At 39.9% G+C, this 21,534-nt stretch overlaps 1 long non-coding RNA gene across 3 annotated transcripts; it reads left to right on the top strand.

Annotated features, from left to right (window-relative positions):
- On the top strand, window positions 2,068-18,498 carry LOC109819967. 3 transcript variants are annotated; one of them, XR_002241678.1, is made up of 4 exons: window positions 2,068-2,304; window positions 2,991-3,083; window positions 12,076-12,190; window positions 18,483-18,498. It is a non-coding gene; the product is annotated as an uncharacterized LOC109819967 (long non-coding RNA). The 3 variants fall into 3 exon arrangements; XR_002241677.1 differs by lacking the exon at window positions 18,483-18,498 and adding an exon at window positions 12,292-12,798; XR_002241676.1 differs by lacking the exon at window positions 18,483-18,498 and having other exon boundaries at window positions 2,070-2,304; window positions 12,076-12,288.

The raw sequence follows: 21,534 nt of genomic DNA, 5'->3' as shown, positions 1-21,534 counted from the left end.
TTGACTTGTATATGGACATTTGTTAGGCCATTGATATTAGAGGCCCGATCTTTTCTTTGATTACCCGCCTACTTTTTACCCAAATTCCCACCAAATTTTTCGCCAACGAATAATGAGAATATTATTATTTCCTCACTGATTGGTTTTTTAATAAGGAAATAATTTCTCGCAAAACAAAATCTTTTAGCGAGGAAGCCTTAAATTTGTCGCCATTGAATTTGGCAGGTTTTGCACATTTTTCCGCCAAACTAATAATGAGTAAACTATTATTTTCTTACTAATTGATTCTTTTAACGAGGAAAGGGTTCCTCGTAAAACAAAAAAAAAATTAGTGAGGAAACCTTCAATTTGTCGTCAATGAATTTGGCGGGTGTTGCACATTTTTCTGCCAAATTAATAATGAGGAAACTATAATTTCCTCGCTAATAGGTTCTTTTTGACGACAAAACGGTTCCTCGTAAAACAAAAACTTTTAGCGAGGAAGCCTTAAATTTGTTGCTATTGAAATTGGCGGGCTTTGCACATTTTTCCGCCAAACTAATAATGAGGAAACCATTATTTCCTCGCTAATTGATTTTTTTAACGAGGAAACAGTTCCTCGTAAAACAAAAATTTTAGCGAGGAAACCTTTAATTTGTCGTCAATGAATTTGGTTAGTGTTGCAAATTTTTTCGCCAAATTAATAGTGAGGAAACTATAATTTCCTCGCTAATAGGTTCTTTTTGACGACAAAACGGTTCCTCGTAAAACAAAAACTTTTAGCGAGGAAGCCTTAAATTTGTTGCTATTGAAATTGGCGGGCTTTGCACATTTTTCCGCCAAACTAATAATGAGGAAACCATTATTTCCTCGCTAATTGATTTTTTTAACGAGGAAACAGTTCCTCGTAAAACAAAAATTTTAGCGAGGAAACCTTTAATTTGTCGTCAATGAATTTGGTTAGTGTTGCAAATTTTTTCGCCAAATTAATAGTGAGGAAACTATAATTTCCTCGCTAATAGGTTCATTTTAACGATGAACAATTCCTCGTAAAAATAAAAAACTTTTAGCGAGGAAGCCTTAAATTTGTCACCATTGAAATTAGCGGGTTTTTTTGTCCCGCCAAACTAATAATGAGGAAACTATTATTTCCTCGCTAATTGATTCTTTTGATGAGGAAATGGTTCCTACCGTTTCCTCGCAGATTATGGATCTTCAGCGAGGAAATCATACTTTGTCGTTGTTACATTTGGTGGGTTTTTCTCTATTTTCCGCCAAAAGAACAACGATGAAATAATTATTTCCTCGTTAAATGTGCATTTCACGATAAAAAAGTTCATCACCAAAATCTCATATTTCCTCGCAAATAAAATAACTAGTTAGGAGACCAAATCATGATCATCTTTAGTGAGGAACTAAACTTTTTATCGTAGAAGGTAGTCTAATGTGAGGAAAATATATTCCTCGTAAAAGACCTACTGATATTTATCGAGGAAACAATATTTTCCTCGTTGAAAGTGATATTTGTTGAGGAAAATAATTTTCTCGCAAAAAAGTTAGTCGCTAAAAGACCTGTCTGTTGTAGTGACGTTGACCGGGGTTGACATGGTTTATACTCATACGTCAACTGGAGTTCACTCAGTTTAGGCTCTTAAGGAATTGGAGCGGGGAGAATCAATTTATACTCATGTACTCATCGGAGTGTGCATACGAGTTTCAAATACATCGGAATGGGTGAGCTGATAATGGGCCAAAACCCCATTGCGGAAATACCGAGCCTTTCCCTAACATGCGAGAGGGAAGAGAAAAACAAGGAGTCAACTTGATGAACCGATTCAGGATCGGTTCAAAACTTGATTGAAGACTAATTTGAGGCTTGGTTCAGGCCTTGCGTTCAAGAGCGGTTCAAAGGCTTGATTCAAGGCCGCTTCGTGGTGCCGTTCATAGGCTGGTTCGGGTTGGATAAAACTCCCCAAAATCCGGTTTAGAACTAGTGTGAGTCGATTTAGACCGGTCCGGTTCGGCTCTATTCCCTTTTTTTTTTCTTTTTTTTTTCTCTCTTTGCGACCGGTTCTCTTTCTCCTCAAAAGAGAACCGGTTCCCCCCTTCTCCCCTTTCCTCATAACCTCCTCCTCTCTTCCCCCAAAGTCTTCCCCAAACTTTGAGAATCCTTCCTCTACTGAAACTCTCCCCCAAACCTCCATAAAGAAGATCTCCAAACCTCTCCTCTCTATCTCCTTGATCTTGGCCGAACCCAAGGCTAGGGTTTGTTTTTTTGGGTTCATCTCTTTGGGTTGGAATTCCTTCTTCAAGCTTGGAACTTGGGTAAGCTTCTCTTCTCCCCTTTTTCTTGTGCTTGAATTTGGTCAAAGTGAGTAATTTGAATGCTTGATCTTGGTTTTGGGGAAAGATTGAAACTTTTGTAAGGGGTTTGTATGATGGCCGAATTTTTTAGCATGAAATTGATGGGTTATGATGAAAAACTTTGAACTTTGAGGATGGGGTGAGTAAAGGCTGAATTTTGGAGGGGTTTTATTGCAAAAAAAGCCAATATTTTAGGGGGTTTATTGTGAAAAAGCGGGCTGAAATTTTGGGGGTTTATTTGCAAAATGGCCAATTTTTTTTTGGATGGGTTTATTTGTAAAAGTTGGCCGAATATTTGGGGGTTTAAATGCAAATATGGCTGAAAATTTGAGAAGGGGGTTTAAACGCAAATATGGCCGAAAATTTGAAAATGGGGTTTGATGTGGTTTCCATCCTTCATTGTAGTCAAACTTGAACTTGAATCTATGGCCGAAAGAATTTATGTGGGTTTTGGGGTATTTTGGGTATTTTGGCCAAAATTTGATTACGAGGGGTTTGGATGAAAATCAAACCCATCATTGGCTCATATGAATCCCGTAGGTTTAATTAGACCTTCACCGTAGGATTTTGGTTAAGATTCATAATTTTACTTTTTATTTCGGGTCCTTGAATTCATAATTGCTTCTGATCCGCTGATTTTATTACAGATTACAGACTAGCCATGTCGCCGAAGAGATCACGTATTTCAAGAAGCCGGTCTACCACTCAGTCTCGTGAGGTTGAACCTTCTTTATTTGAAGGTAAAATTTTTACCATCTTGCTTGTGAATTCAACATTAGCATATTATATTGTATATTGCATATTGCATCCCCTCTTTGTTCTCCTTAGTGAGGCAATTGGGAAGAGCCGTCATCCTTCATCGTGAGGGTGAACGCTTTAAAAGATGCGTTTTGCTTGGTCAAAATGCGTCTTAAGATGATGACGGATTATTTCACGCAGTATTATCGCCAGGTAAGTTTTTACTACTTTTGTTCGTGAATTTATGATTAATATGTTGCACACTGTATCTCCATTTTGTTCTCCTTGGTGAGGCAATTGGGAAAAGCCGACATTCTCCTTCGTGAGGGTGAACGCTTTAAAAGACGTGTTTTGCTTGGTCAAAATGTGTCTTAAGGCAATGAGGGGTGATTCTATGTTGTATTGTACTTCGTGGGATGAAGCATATTATCATGTTATTTGTGCGATGATATAAATTCTCCCTAGTGCGTGTGATACAGTTGGAATCGTCTCGCCAAGTATGGGACAACGACTCTATCTTATAGTTTTACAAGACCGTACTTACGTCTTATTCCTTTCAGTCAAATTTTCTTCCGATACCTTCTCGACTCGGGCAGTAGAAGGCCATAGAGGAGAGTGTTACGCCACATCCGATGACTCCACACCGATCCCGATTACCCTTTAGTTTGCTCCAGGTGTGCCTGAGGGACTCTATCAGCTAATACAAAAGGGGAATCATCAACTTTTACGATAGTTAATTACTGACGCGCCCTTTGTGCCGGATCCTATTTCTACTTAGCATTTGAGGAAGCCATATTATTTATTTGGTAACTCTGCTGAAGACCCAGCTACTGTATCCATCCCAACTGAGCGGTAGTTACATAAAGATGATGGAGGCCCTCTATATCTCCCTTCAATTCTTCGTCATCGTTCATTGACCGAATTACGGTGTTAGGTTATGACACGGGAGATGTCATAGAGCCTGACAGAGGAGCATTATCACGTCCATTGCGGATATATAACTCATCATGCGACTCTGAGTTCGAGTCATAGGAATCACATTACTGGACTACATCCCGGGGTGTTGGGATTGAATGAACCGCCACGGGGTGAATTGTTTGCGGTTGCCAACACTTTGAAGAACCGTCTCACAAGGTTGGGACGAGAGATGCCTCCATCAAATCATTAATGTTATGGTTGGATTCACTCCTCGGACAAGCTTTGGTGGAGTCGTATGACCAATTATGTTATCAACCGATGGAGTGAGGAGCTGAAAGCCAGCGGTATATATGAGGCTGTTCGTGCTAGGATGTATGGTTTGCAGATCAGTGGCTACCATTTCCTTGTGTTATTGGAGCTTAACAATCCAGATTCGAACACTTTCTTGACCAAACACTTAGAGCTAGGGTTGGCTCTTCATGAGATGCACAAGATCTCTGGCCTGCCGATGGGGGACATGCCATACCAGAAATACTTTCCTTTCAATCGGGAGTTGGATCAGCTAGAGGTGAAAATGCCCGATCGTTATAATACTCTATGGGATCTCACTTGTCATTATTACATAGCCTTAGCATGTGCTGACCCATTGGCAAAGAGGACGCATCCGCAGGTAAGCTTGAAACAGTTCGCAGACTACTTGTTTAAATATTTGGATATCAATTATGGTGAAGCAATCTGTGAGTTGATGTCGTTAACTCCCTTAGAGTTTAATGAGCTGATTAAGAAATCCAATGCTCAATCTTATACTATTGCTGGTGTTGAGGGCAAGTTTCCTACAGGAACGAAGTTTGAAACTTATCTATGGCAGGCAGTAAAGCCGATTCAGCCTATGACTCTCTTAGCCGGATATCTTGCACTCTGGCTAAATAAATGCGTGGTACCCTACCAGTCTAATGCTACCTTGCCGATCGAAATACTTTATCTGATAGTTCAACTTACGTATAAGAAGAATTTGTCCCTTCTTTCGGCAATGGTTGCCGATATTCATCGTGGACTTCGGCACATGATAAGTGTTTTTACACAGAGAGATGATAAACCAATGACTCAGAACCCTGTTGCTAAGGTGGAGTTTCCTTATGCTTATCTTATGGCTTAGCTAGTTCTCCACTGTTCAGATATGATGTCAGCGCCGAGTGTTGTAGATCATTCCATTCCTTTCCTACAATTGATGGAGAATGGCAGATGGAAAGGGCAGGGATTCTTTGATATAAAGAGGCGACTGCAGGAATATAAATGTTGGGTCTTCTCTACATGTTTCCCACTATTTTCTGGTCAGTATGACAATATCTAGTCTTGTACAAATAATAGCAAACATTAAATTTCTCACTGCTGATGCATACGATACTCGAGACATCTTCATCCTCTCTTCTTCACTGTTAGGACTCATACTAGAGGATAACTTATAATTAACAAGAAGTGGGGTAGAAATTGACTTACAATCATGCATGTTAAAGCGCCGTAAGATTTTCTTCAAATAATTCTTCTAAGAAAACCAAATCTTCCTATTAATTTTGTCTCGGTAAATTTGCATCCCTAGAATCTTATTTGCATATTCTGAATCTTTCATTTCAAATTCTCTAGCCAACTATGCCTTTAATTCTTTGATACGATCTTTGTTAAGGGCTGCACCAACATGACGTCAACATACAACAATAAGACAACAAAGTTATTTTCACCAAATCTCTTGAAATATGCACAAAGGTTTGAATTTAGTCTGTTGTATTCAAGGCTCATGGAGAATGAATCAAATCTCTTGTACCAACACCTCGGCGTCTGCTTTAGACCATACAAAGATTTATTCAATCTGCAAACTAAGTTCTTTTTTTCTTTTTCTTCAAAACCTACTGGTTAGAGGATGTAAATTTCTTCTTCAATATCTCCATGAAGAAATGTTATTTTTACATCTAGCTACTCTAGATGTAAGTCAAATATAGCGCTCATAGCCAGGACTATTCGTACTGTTGTAAGTGGAACTACATGAGAAAATATTTTATTAAAATCAATACCTTCTTTTTGAGCATATCCTTTTACCACCAATCTAGCACGATATCACTTCACTTGATCATCGCCATTTCGCTTGATCTTATAGACTCATTTATTTACAATGGTCTTTCTTCTTTATGGTAGCGACACAAGTACCAAGTCTTATTCTTATGGAGAGCTTCAATTTCTTCCTGCATTTCTGTCATCCACAACGGGTGTATCTGTGCTATTTATAGCTTCATGAAAAGTTGATGGCTCTTGATCCTCTGTTAGAAGACAGTATGCCACATTACTCTCCGTAATATACTCTGAGTGCCAAGTTGGTGGTTGTAAGCATCAAAAATTGCCTATAGGTTCCCGAACATAGCTCGAGACGACGAACCGTCAGACGACGTGGCGACGAGCCATCGAACGTCGAGTCATCAAGCGACATGGCGACAAAGCAACAGAATGCATGAAGCGAATCAGCGAAACAAACGAGTCAACGAAACGATGAAATGCGCAAAACAATGGAACAAAACCAACCTGCAAGCTCGGAAAAGCCCCTGGCGGCCGAGCCGCATCAAAATGGGCTCGGCCAGGCGCATGTTGGCTTGCCAGGGCCGAGACAGAGACCAATCTGGCTCGGCGAGGGCCGAGTTAGGCCAGCCTGGCTCGGCCAAGGGCCGAGCCAAGCCGAGCCAGCCCCAGGCTAGGCTGTCGCACGCCGAAGTAGTCTTGGAGCTGATTTTTTTGTTGGTTTTTCAGTTTTTATTGCATTCCAACCGCCTCTCAACTGATTCGAACGTAATTTAACTAAATATAAAAGAGAATCGGTCGTTCTTATCCGAAAACAAAGCTTCTGAAGCCCTATAAATACAAGCATAAGGCCCCCATTCTTTAGATCAGAAATTGATAGATGGGCCTATCATATCCAAAGTATTCCAGCATCCTCTATAAAAGAATACAACTGAAACATTTTGGAGGGGGTATCTGTAGGTGTCAAAAATTGCCTATAGGTTATCGAACACAGCTCGAGGCGACGAAACGTCAAACGATGTGGTGACGAGCCGTTGAATCGTCAGGTGACGTGGCGACGAGCCGTCGGAACAACAAAGTCGCAAACCGTTAGACGACGTAGCGACGAGCCATCGAACGTCGAGTCATCAGGCGATGTGGCGACAAAGCAACGAAACACATGAAGTGAATCGGTGAAACAAACGAGTCAACAGAATGATGAAATGCGGAAAACGGCAGAACAAAACCAACCCGAAAGCCCGGAAAAGCCCCTGGCGGCCGAGCCGCATCAAAAAGGCTCGACCAGGCCAGGTTGATTCGGCAGGTCGAGCCGAGACCAATGCTGGCTCGACCTGGGCCAAGGTAGGCTAGCATGGCGTCGGCCATTGTGGCGAGCTGGCTCAGCCAGGTCTAGCTAGCCCAGGCCGGCCTCAGCTAGGTGCTTCAGCAGCACGCTAGGCCGGCGTCCGCACCCAGGCACTCCCAGCAGCTGTTTTTAAATGGTTTTTCACTTTTGATTGCATTCCAACTGCCTCTCAACTGATTTGAACGTGATTTAACTAAAGATAAGAGAGAATCGGTCGTTCTTATCCGAAAACAAAGCTTCTAAAGCCCTATAAATACAAGCCTAGGGTCCCCATTCTCCAGATTGAAAATTTTGACGAAAACGGCGAGGTGCTATCGAATTGCAGAGCAAGGAGCACGAATTTCAGAGAAGGGCTAGCTCGATCCTCGAACTCCGACATAAAGAAGGTGTCATTCGAAGGATCTGATGCCCCGTTCCCCCATTCCTCCGGATCAAAATTTGGTTTTCATCCCGAGAAGAGTTGTAATCTCACTTGGTCGAGATTATCACTTCTGTAATTGTTTTCTTTGTGAATCAAGAGCACAAACTTTTCAGTCCAATCCGTCGGATCTGATCCGTGATGGTCCACGGATATTGACGTCCCCGACACATGCAAAGATCCCACGCAAACAACAGGCGATAAACGACTGTTCTGTGTTATTTGAAGAAAGTTGTAATCTTTTATTTTTTTCATTGTGTAAGAAGATCTTATAAAAAGATTAACTTTTACTTTTGTTAGATTTAGTATAACGACTTAAGTTGTAATAGATTCAATGACAATGAAAAATGCAACTTTCAACCCAAACAGTGGTCTTCACTCACCAGTTGACCTTCGAACTTCTGGAGCCTCGGACTCAACAGGTTCTTGTACATCATGCTTCGGCATTGCATCAGAAAATTTTGGATCATTTTCTATCTGAACAGCTACAGTTTCTGAGTCATTCCTTGAACTGCTTTCTTTATCTTCACTTTGTAGTTGGTTCTCTACAATGATAAGATCTCTACTGATGATAACCTTGTGGGTAGGGGTGTTAACGGAGCGGATACGGCTCGGATATGGCACTTACCATATCTATGTCCGCTTATCCATCTCGGATACGGATACAGATACGAATATATGTCGGTAAGAAAAATTCATATCCATATCCACCAAAATCGGATACGGTTTCGGATATAGATGCGGATATATAAACGGATATCCATGCAGATACAAAAAAGATATGAAAAAACTAGATAGTATTCAGAAAAATATAGTCATGTGATAAGAGTTCGTTAATATGTTCATTATGATTGAAAATGTAAGATTAGACATCTTAATCATCAAAATTAACCATAAATTCATAATCTAAGAATTGAAACTATCGTAAGAGTATAACCACTATGTATTTAGATATTTTCGAATACAGATACAGATATTTCACTACAAAACCATATTCTATCGGTTATAGATTTGAGTAACCATATCCGTATCCTAACAGATACAGTTACAGATATTTCCTCGGATACGGATACGGTTTAACACCCCTACTTGCGGGTAGTGGGATCCCACAAGCGATACCTCTTTACTCAATCAGCATATACTAAGAATATGCATTTTTAGGATTTTAAATCCAGTTTTGTAATTTTTTGGGCGTTGTACATTATGTACAATGGACTTCCAAATATATGAAGGTTGAAATAATCAGCTAGCTTGCCGGTCCACATCTCCATTGGAGTCTTTAACTATATTGCAACTAATGGAGATTGATTCACTACATAACAGGTGATTTTTACTGCTTCCGCCAAAACGACTTTATCTAGATTTGTAGTTGCCAACATTGCTCTTGTTCTTTCCAATAGAATTCTATTTATCCGCTTCGTCACTCCATTTTGTTAAGGAGTATATGCTGTACTAAATTGTCTTTTGATGCTTTCTTGCTTGCAGAATATAATAAATTCACCATCTGTGTATTCTCCTCCATTATTTTATTTTAAACAATTGATCTTCTTTTCAAATTCAAACTCAACTCGCGCTTTGTTGCCTTTAAAGATTAAGAAAACATCTGCCTTCTTCTTGATAGGATACACCCAACATCTCCTGGAGTAATCATCAATAAAGAAGACAAAGTACTTTGCTTCTCTCATGAATGTAACTGGTGCTTGCCATACATCAGAGTAAACCGGTTCGAGAATAGCCTTGTTTTTAGAGCTTGATGTGTTGAACTTCAACCGATACGGCTTACTTGTAACACAATGCTCGCAGAATGGAAGAGCTACTGAATTAAGTCCAGGAAGCAACTTCTGATCGGAGAGAATTTTCAAGCCTCGTTCTGACATGTGGCCTAGTTTGCGATGCCACATCATGGCTTATTCTTCTCCATGACTAGTTGATGCCACACATGAATCAGCTTCCTACAGGGTCCCTCGCTTGAGCATGTATAGATTTACAGCTATCTTTTCTCCTTTTATCATAACAAGTGTCCCTTTAACAATCTTCATAACCCCATTTTCTATATGGGTCTTACACCCGAGCTCATCTAATTGTCCTAAAGACAATAGATTTTTCTTCAAGCCCTTCACATATTGCACATCATGAATGATGTGTATTATACCATCAAACATTTTGATTTTGATAGTGTCAATACCAGAAATCTCTAAGTAATGATTTTGCCTATAAATACAGATCCTCCTGAGATAGGTTCATACTTGTGAAACCATTCTTTCCGGGAGGTCATGTGCCAGGAGGTTGTTGAATCTAGAAGCTAAACATCAGCAAACCTCTTTTTACCTTCATCAACAGTGGTTGCTCCACTATATAAAATTTCACCATCATCTGATGTACTCACAACGTATCCTTGAGATGTTGACGGCTCTGAAAACTTTTTATCATCACTCTTCTTATTGTGTCAACACTCCAATTTCACATGCCCTTTTTTGCCATTGTTGTAGTATTTGATGTTCTTACATTTTGATTGTGATCTACCATGAGTATGACTCCCACTGGAGCCACGTTTCGTTGATCTTCCTCTCGTCACCGATAAGGCCTCCGCTTGTTGCCAACTTGCCTGCCTGTCTTCTTTGTTCTTGCGCCGATTTTCTTTCTCCAGAATAGTGGCTGTAACATCGTTGAAGACTAGATTATCCATGAGGACGTTATTTGTTAGGTTGATGATGAGCTGATCATACGAGTCGGTTAGACTCTGAAATAAAAGTTCTGCACGTTCATTTATACTGATTGCATGCCACAACATTGTGAGTTGGGAGAATAGTGTGTTTAGAGTGTTGATATGGTCGGTCATTGATGTAAATTCTGTCATCCTCAGATTGTAAAGTCTCTTTTTTAAAAAGATTTTGTTGTGTAGAGATTTTACCTCATATAGCTTTGTTAGAGTATCCTAGATCTCCTTTATTGTCTTCTTCTCCTCTAAGCTTGACAGCACCCCAACTGCTAATGCCAGATGGAGATTTGCAATAGCATTTTCGTCTATCTCGTTCCACTTATCATCATCTGTGATATCATCTGGCCTTGCATCGATGGTTGCTAGGTAATTATCTTTTCTCAAGAAAGCCTTTATCCTCAACTTCCATAGTGAGAAATTACTCACATTGAATTTCTCGATCTTGAACTTTGCCGCTATTGCTTCTACTATGAACAATAATTTTTCTACAATTTCACATAAATAGTAACTATATTTGTGAACAGTAACCGTATTTGTGAATAGTATTGTACTTGTGAATAGTATCGTATTTATAAACAGTACCATACTCATAAATAGTACTCGTCGTCTCCAAAAGGTAAATGATAATCTAACTTATTTTTTGATATGAATGATCCATCTTTGGTGGCAGCCACATAGCATACGATAAGTAGATACACACACCCTAAGCCAGACTCTGATACCATTTGTTGGGACAAACAAAGGGGCTAATAGAGCAGGATCTCAAGAAATAGTAGAGATAAAAAGAATACATAGATTTATGTGGAAAACCCCTTAAATAAATTTGAGTTAAAAACCATGAGCAATGATAGAAGAATGCACGATGAGGAAAAACTTAGGAGTGACAATCTCTCTTTTATAAGGAGAAACTCTCTCTAAGTTGTTTCTGGAATGATCAGAACTTAACGTCAGGGAGAACTTTTTATAGGTGAGTTTGTGATAGAAGAGCACTGTTGCACGGTGTTTGTTACAGTAACATTTAGCGTGTTTGCGGTAGGTGGTTACTGTAACGATTAGTGGTTACTGTACATACAGTGGCTGCTCAACTTTTCAACACAAGCAACATCCATGCATTCCTATTGAAACTTTTTTGTTGCTCTCATGCTCAGCCAGCTAAATAAAATTGAATGAAATTTCCAACAATTATACATGTATTAAGAGCATTATTGACAAGACAACTTTTGAGGTAAAATTCCTCAAAAGAAATACAATGATAAAATTAGGGAAGGTTGTTTTCTTCAGTTTTTAATTTAATAAAATCACATTCAAATTTCATAAAGATTGATTGTCTGCCTTCTTGAAGCAAGAGTTTGAATCCTCATTCATGCAAATCTTCTGTGATATCCTTGTTTGCTATTGCTAAAAGCTTGCCTCCTCTGTTGTTGGCCTCTTCAAAAAGTACCGCGTACTACCTAGAGCCTGCATAATCAATAACAAATAATTTAACAATTTAGTCACATTATAATTGCATAACTTGATATTGATGGTCTGCAGCTTTTCAAGAAGGTTTACCTGTTCTAGAGGCTTGACAATGTTTTTGAAAAAGGTCGAGAGAAAGGAGGAATTTGTGAGAATGTTTTTGGGTGGAGAGCTAAGACGAGGAGACTTTGTAAGATATGACTTGCCTCCTACACATCATTTGCTATACTTGATTGGAGTTTTTTAATGAAGTTTTGGTAGTTATCCTATGTGGTTTACTTTTTGATGCAGTGATGATTTTCTATACCGGTGATAAGTACTGAGAAAAGTTCATAGTTGCATTCTTCTATCTTTTATTTTCGTGATTGTTATTTAGGTTGTGTCTGTGGAGAAAACTCAGAAAAAGCAATTTTGGTGTCATAAGTCGACTCATGCATAGGCATAAGTCGACTTGTGTCTGTGCATGAGTCGACTTACGTTCTTCTCTGGAGTTGTTGGTTTCGCGCTCTGTCAAGTCGACTTATCAGGCCTGATAAATCGACTTACGATCTGTTCTCTAGTTCCTGGTTTCATACTCTACCAAGTCGACTTATCAAGCCTGATAACTCGACTTACGACGGATATTTTGCACATGTTAGTTTCCTGTTTGGATTCTGTTTGGTTTCTGTTTTGATATAAATAGGAACACGTTTTTCTAGGGTAGAGAGAGCGTTTTAAGCAAAGAATTAGCAGTCTTTTGACAAGTGTGAGAGGGAGATATTATGAGCAAGTTGAGAGATTTGGTTGAGGGTTTATTTGTGTGATTTTGTGAGATTGTAACCCTTTGTACTCTCTTTGATTTAATGGAAGCTCCCCATCCTCTCCCCGTGGACGTAGGCAAATTGCCGAACCACGTATATCTCTGTATTTGCGATTGGTTTGTCATTATTTGCTTGGATTGTGCTCTTGCTTGGTTTGGTATATCTTCTCTCGTGCTTACGACTCATTTGGTGTGCAAGCACGCTTTCGCAAAAGCGCGCGACAAGTGGTATCAGAGTTCAGATTTGAGATCTAGGGTTTTGGCATTAGGTGGAGAAAGATTCGTCGTGGAAGGTTGGTTCTTGGAGTTTTAGGCTTCGGTGGAGATAGTGTTTGGGGTTGCCGTTGAAGATTTCGTTTTCCTTGTGTGTTTAGGAGATCTATTTGGAATCCGTTCTAGGGTTCAGTTGGGTAACTTCTAAATTCTATCAAGTTTGAATTTTTCTCTACAATTTGGAGTTTGTGAGTATAGGAGAAGAAGTTGGTGAAAGCAGCAAGGTGATTGCGGGTACAGTTCAAGTTGGGTTTTAGAACACCAAGATCAGTGTGGTGAAATATAACGGTAATATCAATTTTGGTTTGTGGACAAGCGATGTTCATGATACGCTCAATGCTCAGAATTTAGAGGAGACTATCATGGTCCATGAGAAGCCACCAAAATATGAAGAGGCGATATGAGAAAAGATGAATAAAAACGCTTGCGAGGTGATCAGGTCCTATTTAGAATAGGAGTTGAAGTATGATGTGATTGGAGTGACGTTTACAATGAAGATGTGAGAAATTCTCAACAACAAATATTTTACGAAGAGTGTTGAGAACTGTTTATACTTGCTTTAATGACTCTTCAGATTTCAGATGTCTAGAGGCACCTTGCTTGCGACACATGTGAACAACTCGGACTTGGCGAATGTGGATGAGAAGATATCGAATGAGTACAATGCGATTATTTTGTTGAGATCATTACCAGATGAGGAGTATGATACATTTGTGCTCACTTTGTTGAACGGGCGATCTTCCATCACCTACAGTGAAGTTACTAACACTTTGACGAACTATGGTTTGAGGAGGAAGGATAAAAAAACTTCCCGCGCTAGTACTTTAGGAGAAGTCTTGTCGACGAGAGGTAGAAGCCCATATCCAAAAGTTGGTAATAAGAATAGGTCAAAGTCTAGAGGTCGTCACCAAATTATTGAAGAATCAGTGTGCATTTTGCAAGGAGCAATGATATTGGAAGAGAGACTGTCCAAAGATCAAGGAGAAGGAGAATGGCAAGAAGAAGGGCCCAAAGGCCAATGAGGTGAACGTCGCGAGTGGTGATGATTCTGACGATTCGTGTTTTTCTCAACTGATTACTCCGGAGGTGAATTATGTGGATGCATCGGTTTGGATGCTAGATTCCGACGCTACTTATGATGTGACTCCTAGGCGAGATTAGTTTGTATCTTTTGAAAGACTCGATGAGGGTGTTGTCATGGTAAATGATCAATTCTGTGGTATTTGTGGGATAAGTACCGTGCGGAGTCGGATGCACGATGGAGTAGTTCAGAAATTGAATGAAGTAAGATTCGTTCATTAACTGAAGAAGAATATTATTTCAGTTGGAGCTTTGGAGGCGAAGGGATTCAAGGTGACATTTGAGAATGCTGTAATAAAGGTTACTAAGGGATCTTTGGTGGCTTCAGCTATTTCAGAGGCGGACATAAGCAGACTTTGACATTACAGGTTAGGGCACACAGGAGAGAAGACACTGCAGGCGCTGTGCAAGCAGAGGCTATTGAAGGGAGCAAAGAGTGGAAATGTTGAATTCTGTGAGCAGTGTGTTCTTGGCAAATAAACGAAGATGAAGTTCGGGACAATCATTCATAGGACGATGGGTATCTTAGACTACATACACACGGATGTTTAGGGTCTCACCAAGACGACATCACTTGGTGGTCGATATTGGTTCGTCATAATTGTTGATGACTATTTTAGGCGTTATTAAGTGTACATCATGAAACATAAAAATGAATTCCTAGATTTATTTGTGGAGTGAAAGAAGAAGTTAGAACTGCAGACTGGGAGAAAGATCAATACGTTGCGATCCGACAACGGCGGCGAGTATACTTCAGACTCCTTTTAGCAGCTATGTCGAGACGAGAGTATAGAGAGGCACTTCATAGTTAGTCATACACCACAGCAGAATGGGGTGGCAGAGAGGATGAATCGGTCTTTGCTGGAGAAGGTCCAATGTTTATTGTCGCAGAGTGGTTTAGAGAAGATTTTTTAGGCTGTAGCACTTTTATATGTGAACCACCTCATTAGTAGGCTACATTCATCTGCGATTGAGGGGAAGACCCCTATGGAGATATGGTCGGGAGAGCTAGCACATGACTATGACCAGCTCAAGGTATTTGGGTACCCTGCATATTATCATGTGAAAATAGATAAACTAAAACCTCGGGCTAGAAAGGCCATATTTGTATGATTCAAGCGTGGTGTCAAGGGATACAAATTTTGGGATCCAGTTGATAGGAAGATTGTGCTGAGTAGGGACGTCACATTCGATGAAGCTTCTATCTTGAAGCTTCCCAACTCTCATCAGGTGAAGAGCGATCCGACGGAGGAGATATCACAGGTGGTGGAGATCGTTGCAGTTCCATATTGTCCAGATGATACTGTATTCATTAGAGTGTCGACTGAGGTAACGCCAAGCGAGCACGACAACAACGATGAGGATATGAGTACAAATGTGCAGGATCAGGGACTGACGGCTTAGGTTCAAGATTTCATTACAGTTCGGAGACAGAGGAGAGACATATGGAGGCCAACACGATATACCGACACAATAGTTGTGTATGCACTTTCGGTGGAGAGTGTCGATGAGTTGGTGCCCACTACATTCAGAGAGGCCGAGCAAAGTTCAGAGGTTGATTTTTGGTAGGCAGCTATGTAGGAGGAGATGGAGTCTCTTCATAGGAATGACACATGGGAGCTTGTCGAGTTTCTAAGAGGGCGGAAGGCGATTGGTTGCAAGTGGGTATACATGAAGAAGGAGGGCATTGAAGGCAATCCAGTGAGGTTCAAAGCTAGATTGGTTGCGAAGTGCTATGCATAGGAGGAATGTATTGATTATATTCAGGTTTTCTCTCCAGTGGTAAAGTATTCATCGATTCGGATATTGTTAGCTTTGGTGGCACAGTATGGTTTGAATTTTGATCAGTTGGATGTGAAGACAACATTTCTTTATGGTGATCTTGATGAAGAGATATATATGACTCAATCATTGGGATTTCGGGCTGTAGGGGAAGGAAAAATTGGTTTGTAGGTTGAAAAAATCGCTATACGGTTTGAAGAAATCTCCTCGACAGTGGTATAATCGATTCGACGGTTTTATGATGGCCATTCATACATTCGGAGCCAGTTTGACCCTTGCATGTACTATCACAAGTTGAAGGGAGATGCGTACATTTATTTATTGCTTTATGTCGATGACATGTTGATTGCTTCTAGTTATAGGTCCGCTATAGATGAGTTAAAGTTACAGCTTTCAAAGGAGTTTGAGATGAAGGATTTGGGAGAAGCAAAGCGCATTTTGGGGATGGAGATCGACTGAGATAAAGAGAAGGGCAGAATTTGTTTGACACAGGTGGCTTATTTAAAGAAGGTTCTACAGTGATTTCATGTGAGCATAGATACGAAGCCAGTCAGTGTACCTTTGGGAGCCCATTTCAAGCTTTCAGCTGACATTTGACCGAAGACAGTTGATCAAAAGTTGATGTCAAAGACTCCATATGCGAACGTAGTTGGGAGCTTGATATACGTGATGGTTTGTACGAGACCAGATTTGTCACAGGCGGTGAGCATGGTTTCGAGATACATGCATGATCCAGGTGTGGGTCATTGGAACGTCGTGAGATGGATTTTAGGATACATTAGAGGTACTCTCAATATTGGCGTAGTTTTCGAGCGTGACACTAGAGGTGGGCAGCTGTACATTGGCTATGTTAATTCGAATTATGCTGGTGATTTGGATAAGCGTCGGTCTACAACGGGGTATGTGTTCACTTTGACCCGTGCACCGGTGTGTTGGAGATGTAGCTTATAGTCTAAAAGGTGGATTTGTCGACGATCGAGGTAGATTATATGGCAATTACAGAGGCTGTGAATGAGGCTATTTGGCTTCGAGGACTTTTGGAGGAACTTGGTATATCGTAGCGGTCCGTCACTATTTATTGTGATAGCATGAGTGCTATTTATTTAGCGAAGAATCAGGTTTTTCATGCGAGGACGAAGCACATTGACGTTCGTTATCACTTCATTCGGAATGTTCTTGAAGATTACGATGTGGAGATTGTGAAGGTCTATACGAAGGATAATCTGGAGGATATGCTCACTAAGGTGGTTCCAAGCAACAAGTTTGATTATTGTCAAAACTTGTTGCACATTCGTGATTGTTGAGGCCGTTGACGGCTATTTAGATGAACTACGAGCGGTTTGATCCCTTGGGAGAGGGGTTTCGTAAGCAGTCAATTTGATGCAGCCGGTTTGATGTGTGGATACCGACATTTGGAGATTATTCATATTCTCATTTGGGTTCTCGACTTGTTATGGATTGAGTTCGTTGTCGTGGATTTATTTCACTTCGTACTGGACGCAAAAAGTGGGACATTTTGCTTGGTATTGGTGTCAGCTCAGTTTTGTGAAAACTTTGCCGAGATAGAGAATTGTGGAGAAAACTCAGAGAAAGCAATTTTGGTGTCGTAAGTCGACTCATGCACAGGCATAAATCGACTTATGGTAAGTCAACTTGTGTCTGTGCATGAGTCGACTTACGTTGTGCTCTGGAGTTGTTGGTTTCGCGCTCTGTAAAGTCGACTTATCAGGCCTGATAAGTCGACTTACGATTTGTTCTCCAGTTGTTGGTTTCACACTCTGTCAAGTCGACTTATCAGGCCTGATAAGTCGACTTACGACGGGTATTTTGCACATGTTGGTTTCCTGTTTGGATTATGTTTGGTTTCTGTTTTGATATAAATGGGAAAACGTTATTTCTAGGGTAGAGAGAGAGTTTTAAGCAGAGAATTAGCAGTCTTTTGACAAGTGTGAGATATTGTGAGCAAGTTGAGAGATTTGGTTGAGGGTTTATTTGTGTGATTTTGTGAGATTGTAACCCGTTGTACTATTCTTGATTTAGTGGAATCTCCCCATCCTTTCCCCGTGGACGTAGGCAAATTGTCGAACCACGTATATCTCTGTGTTCACGATTGGTTTGTCGTTATTTGGTTGGATTGTGCTCTTGTTTGGTTTGGTATATCTTCTCTCATACTTACGACTCGTTTGGTGTGCGAGCACGCTTCCACAAAGACGCGTGACAGTGTCTTCATGTACAGTTTGTTTGTGATCTTTGTTTTGTTTAAGCTATGCTGTGTCGAAACACGGTGTATTGTGTTATATGCAGATTATTGGCTTTAATGCTTTATGTACTAGTGTTTTTACTTCGTTGTCTAGTATTTTTTTTTTCTTGATGTCAATTACTTGATGGTTACTATCAATTGTAAAAGTGTGTTGTATTTTGCGTACATGTGAATGCTACAATCTTACGCATCTCATGTTTTAAGTATTCGTTTTTTTACAATTCTTTTCTTGATGTTGGAAAATAATTGTACCTATAGCTCATATATATTTATGATTCTGTGTTGTAGATTCAATGGCTTCAATGAAATTTTTTTCATAGATAAAGGTAAGTAAATTGCTGCTTGAATACTTGTAATCGAGCCATTTCCATAATATCAAGCACTAGTGATGTTTAATAAGTACATTGATTTGAAGATGAGGTAATTCTAATTTCAATGCTCTTAGCTCCACAACTTCCTTTTGTAGCTTATTGTTCTCTTCAGTTAACTTCTTCAGTTATACGTACATAGTAAATTATTCCAACTTTTTTTCATAGCAATGCAAGTTTAGAAACTTGTGCGTAACATAAGGTTTAGTCCTGTATTTAGAAAAGGAAAAAAATTATAAAACTATTAGCAATTGACAAAATTGAAATTTTGATCGATCAGTTAAAAAAGTAATATAATGTAAGAGAAGTTTTGAGTCCTAGGAATATCAAGTCCGTTTACCTTAAAATGGTGGTGAGATTAGGACGAAAGGTGGGATTGGGATTAGGCGAAGTAAACATGGGATGGAATAGTTGGTCCCAATCCTAGACAACCTTAATCCCACCTCTTGTCCTAGTCCCACTACCATTATGAAGTAAACGCTGACTTAATGTTAAGGGTTCTCAATTTACAGACGGATCTTTTACTGCAAGGCTCTTAATTATTTTTTGTCCTAATTTTAGGAGTTCTAATATTAGTCAATTTGAAATATTTCTCACCGGAATCAACTCCACTTCCATCCTATCTCTTCATAGTCGAAGAGGTATGATTTTCTCTCTCTACTTGTAACTCGAACAAATTAAGATCATAATTTTTCTTGGTGCTTTAAGATATGAGTTGCCCACATACTTGGAATTGCATGCACGCGCTTCTTTTACAATATGTACTACTATTCAACTTTCGAGATATCGCAACTCAAATTCCCTATTTAATCTCTTATAAGCTAGGTTTTTTTAAAATTGCAGCGAATTTTGATTTCTCGGGTAGATTTGTAGCTGTGTGGGGATAATCTTTGTAAAATACCCCAATCATTGAGAGGGTGATGTGATTAGTATTGATAGATTTGATTGGAATACTCATACCACCAAGATGTTAGATAGCAGTATTCCTAATCTATTAGGATTCTTAATCTATTTTGGTAACATGAGGTTATTAGGATTCCTAATCTATTTTGGTAATAGGTTATTAGGATTCCTAATCTATTTTGGTAATAGGTTATTAGGATTCCTAATTTGATTTGGCTTTTGGTTTTGAATTTCTAGTATGTTTATGATTTTAGGATTTCTATATATATGGAACAATTGGAAGAGATAATTTAGGAGAAGAAAAATTGGGGATATTTGGAGCACAGAAAAGATGTATTTTCTGAGCTATTTGTTTAGGGTTTTGTTTGGAGAGATTAAGAGCTTGTTGGTGAGATTAGTTTGTTCCTTCGAGTGATTTGTAATCTCAGTTTGTACTCTTTCTCTATTAGTGAAAACCCCATCCCCTTCTTGCCCCGTGGACGTAGGCAATTTGCCGAACCACGTTAAAATTGGTGTTTTGTTTGTGTATTGATATTTAGTTCGTTTGGCTCTCTTGGATTGGTGTTTTGTTTGGTTCCTCGACACAGCTTTTGGCACAACAATTTGGTATCAGAGCTCGGCTACGCTTGGGCTATTTGGAGGAGTAGATCGATTTGGGAAGCTCGTTAGGGTTTCGGTTGGTGAGAAAGGTGGGATTTTTCAGTAAAGCTTCTTTCTTTTCTCAGTTTTTGATCTATTCTTCGTTTGTTTCCGCATTGGTTATTGGTGTGTTGAGGATTATGGCCGAGAAAGAGGGAGTTCAGGGTAGTTCTTCAGGTGTGAAGACTGTCCAAAGTTTGAGTATCCACTCGATGAAGATTGACGTGGAGAAGTTCAATGGCACTAACAATTTTGGACTTTGGCGATGCGAAGTCTTAGATACGCTCAATGCGAAGAATTTGAAAGATACGTTGGAGTTGGAAGGGAAATCGGACGACATTGATGAGAAGGTTTGGAAAAAGATGAATCAGATAGCGTGTGGTTTGATTAGGTCTTGTCTCACTCAAGATTTAAAATATAATGTGATGAATGAGACTTCTGCGAAGAAGATTTGGGAGGTCCTAGAGAGCAAGTACTTGACAAAGAGTGTTGCAAACCGCTTGCATTTGAAGAGGAGGCTTTATCGCTTCCAATTGAAGAAGAGGACATCCATTAGTGATCACATGAACCACTACACGAAGCTTCTTGCAGATTTGACGAATGTAGATGTCATTGTTGAAGATGAGGATAAGGCGTTGCTATTGTTGAGATCCTTGCCCGACGAGGAATATGAGACGTTTGTCCTTACTCTTATTAATGGGAAGGCATCTCTTTCATATAGTGAGGTCACCGCTGCATTAGTGAATTACCAACTCAGGAAGAAGGACAAGGAGACTTCTATTGAGCGGTAGCGGGGCATTGGTTGCAAGAGCAAAGGGTCCAAACCGAGGTAGAATGTCACATTCTAGAGGAGCACATCATGGAATTCGTAGGAATCAGTGGGCTTTTTGTAAAGGAGATGGACATTGGAAAGCTGAATGCCCAAAGTTGAATGATCAAGCCGGGAAGAATAAGGGGAAAGCTATTCAGGCTTCAGATGTGAATGTTATTAAGGCTAGTGACAACGATTCAGATTCGGATTCTCCGGGCTACTCATTATCTGTACTGCCGTCAGTTTGTGTTGCCTACTCTACAGAGTGGATGTTGGATTCGAGCGTTACATACCATATTTGCCCTAGGAGGGATTGGTTCTCCAGCTTTCAGGAGTTGGCAAGAGGGGATTTCGTGCTCATGAGGAATGATCACAAATGCTCTATTGGTGGTATCAGTACCGTTCGGATCAGGATGAGTGACAGGGTGATTCGTGAGTTGATTGGAGTGAGGTTCGTTCCTCAGTTAAAGAAGAACATCATTTCACTTGGAGCTTTGGAGGTAGCAGACTATAGGGTGACCTTGGCGGATGCACGCTTGAAGGTTACATTTGGGTCCATGATTGTAATGAAGGGTATCAGAAAGAGTAATGTAGGCGTCTAAAAATGCCTATAGGTGTC

Source organism: Asparagus officinalis, chromosome 8, assembly GCF_001876935.1.
Source record: "Asparagus officinalis chromosome 8, Aspof.V1, whole genome shotgun sequence".
Classification (NCBI taxonomy): domain Eukaryota; kingdom Viridiplantae; phylum Streptophyta; class Magnoliopsida; order Asparagales; family Asparagaceae; genus Asparagus; species Asparagus officinalis.
The sequence above is the reverse complement of the archived record's forward strand: the minus strand, read 5'-3'. Positions and strand labels throughout refer to the sequence as shown.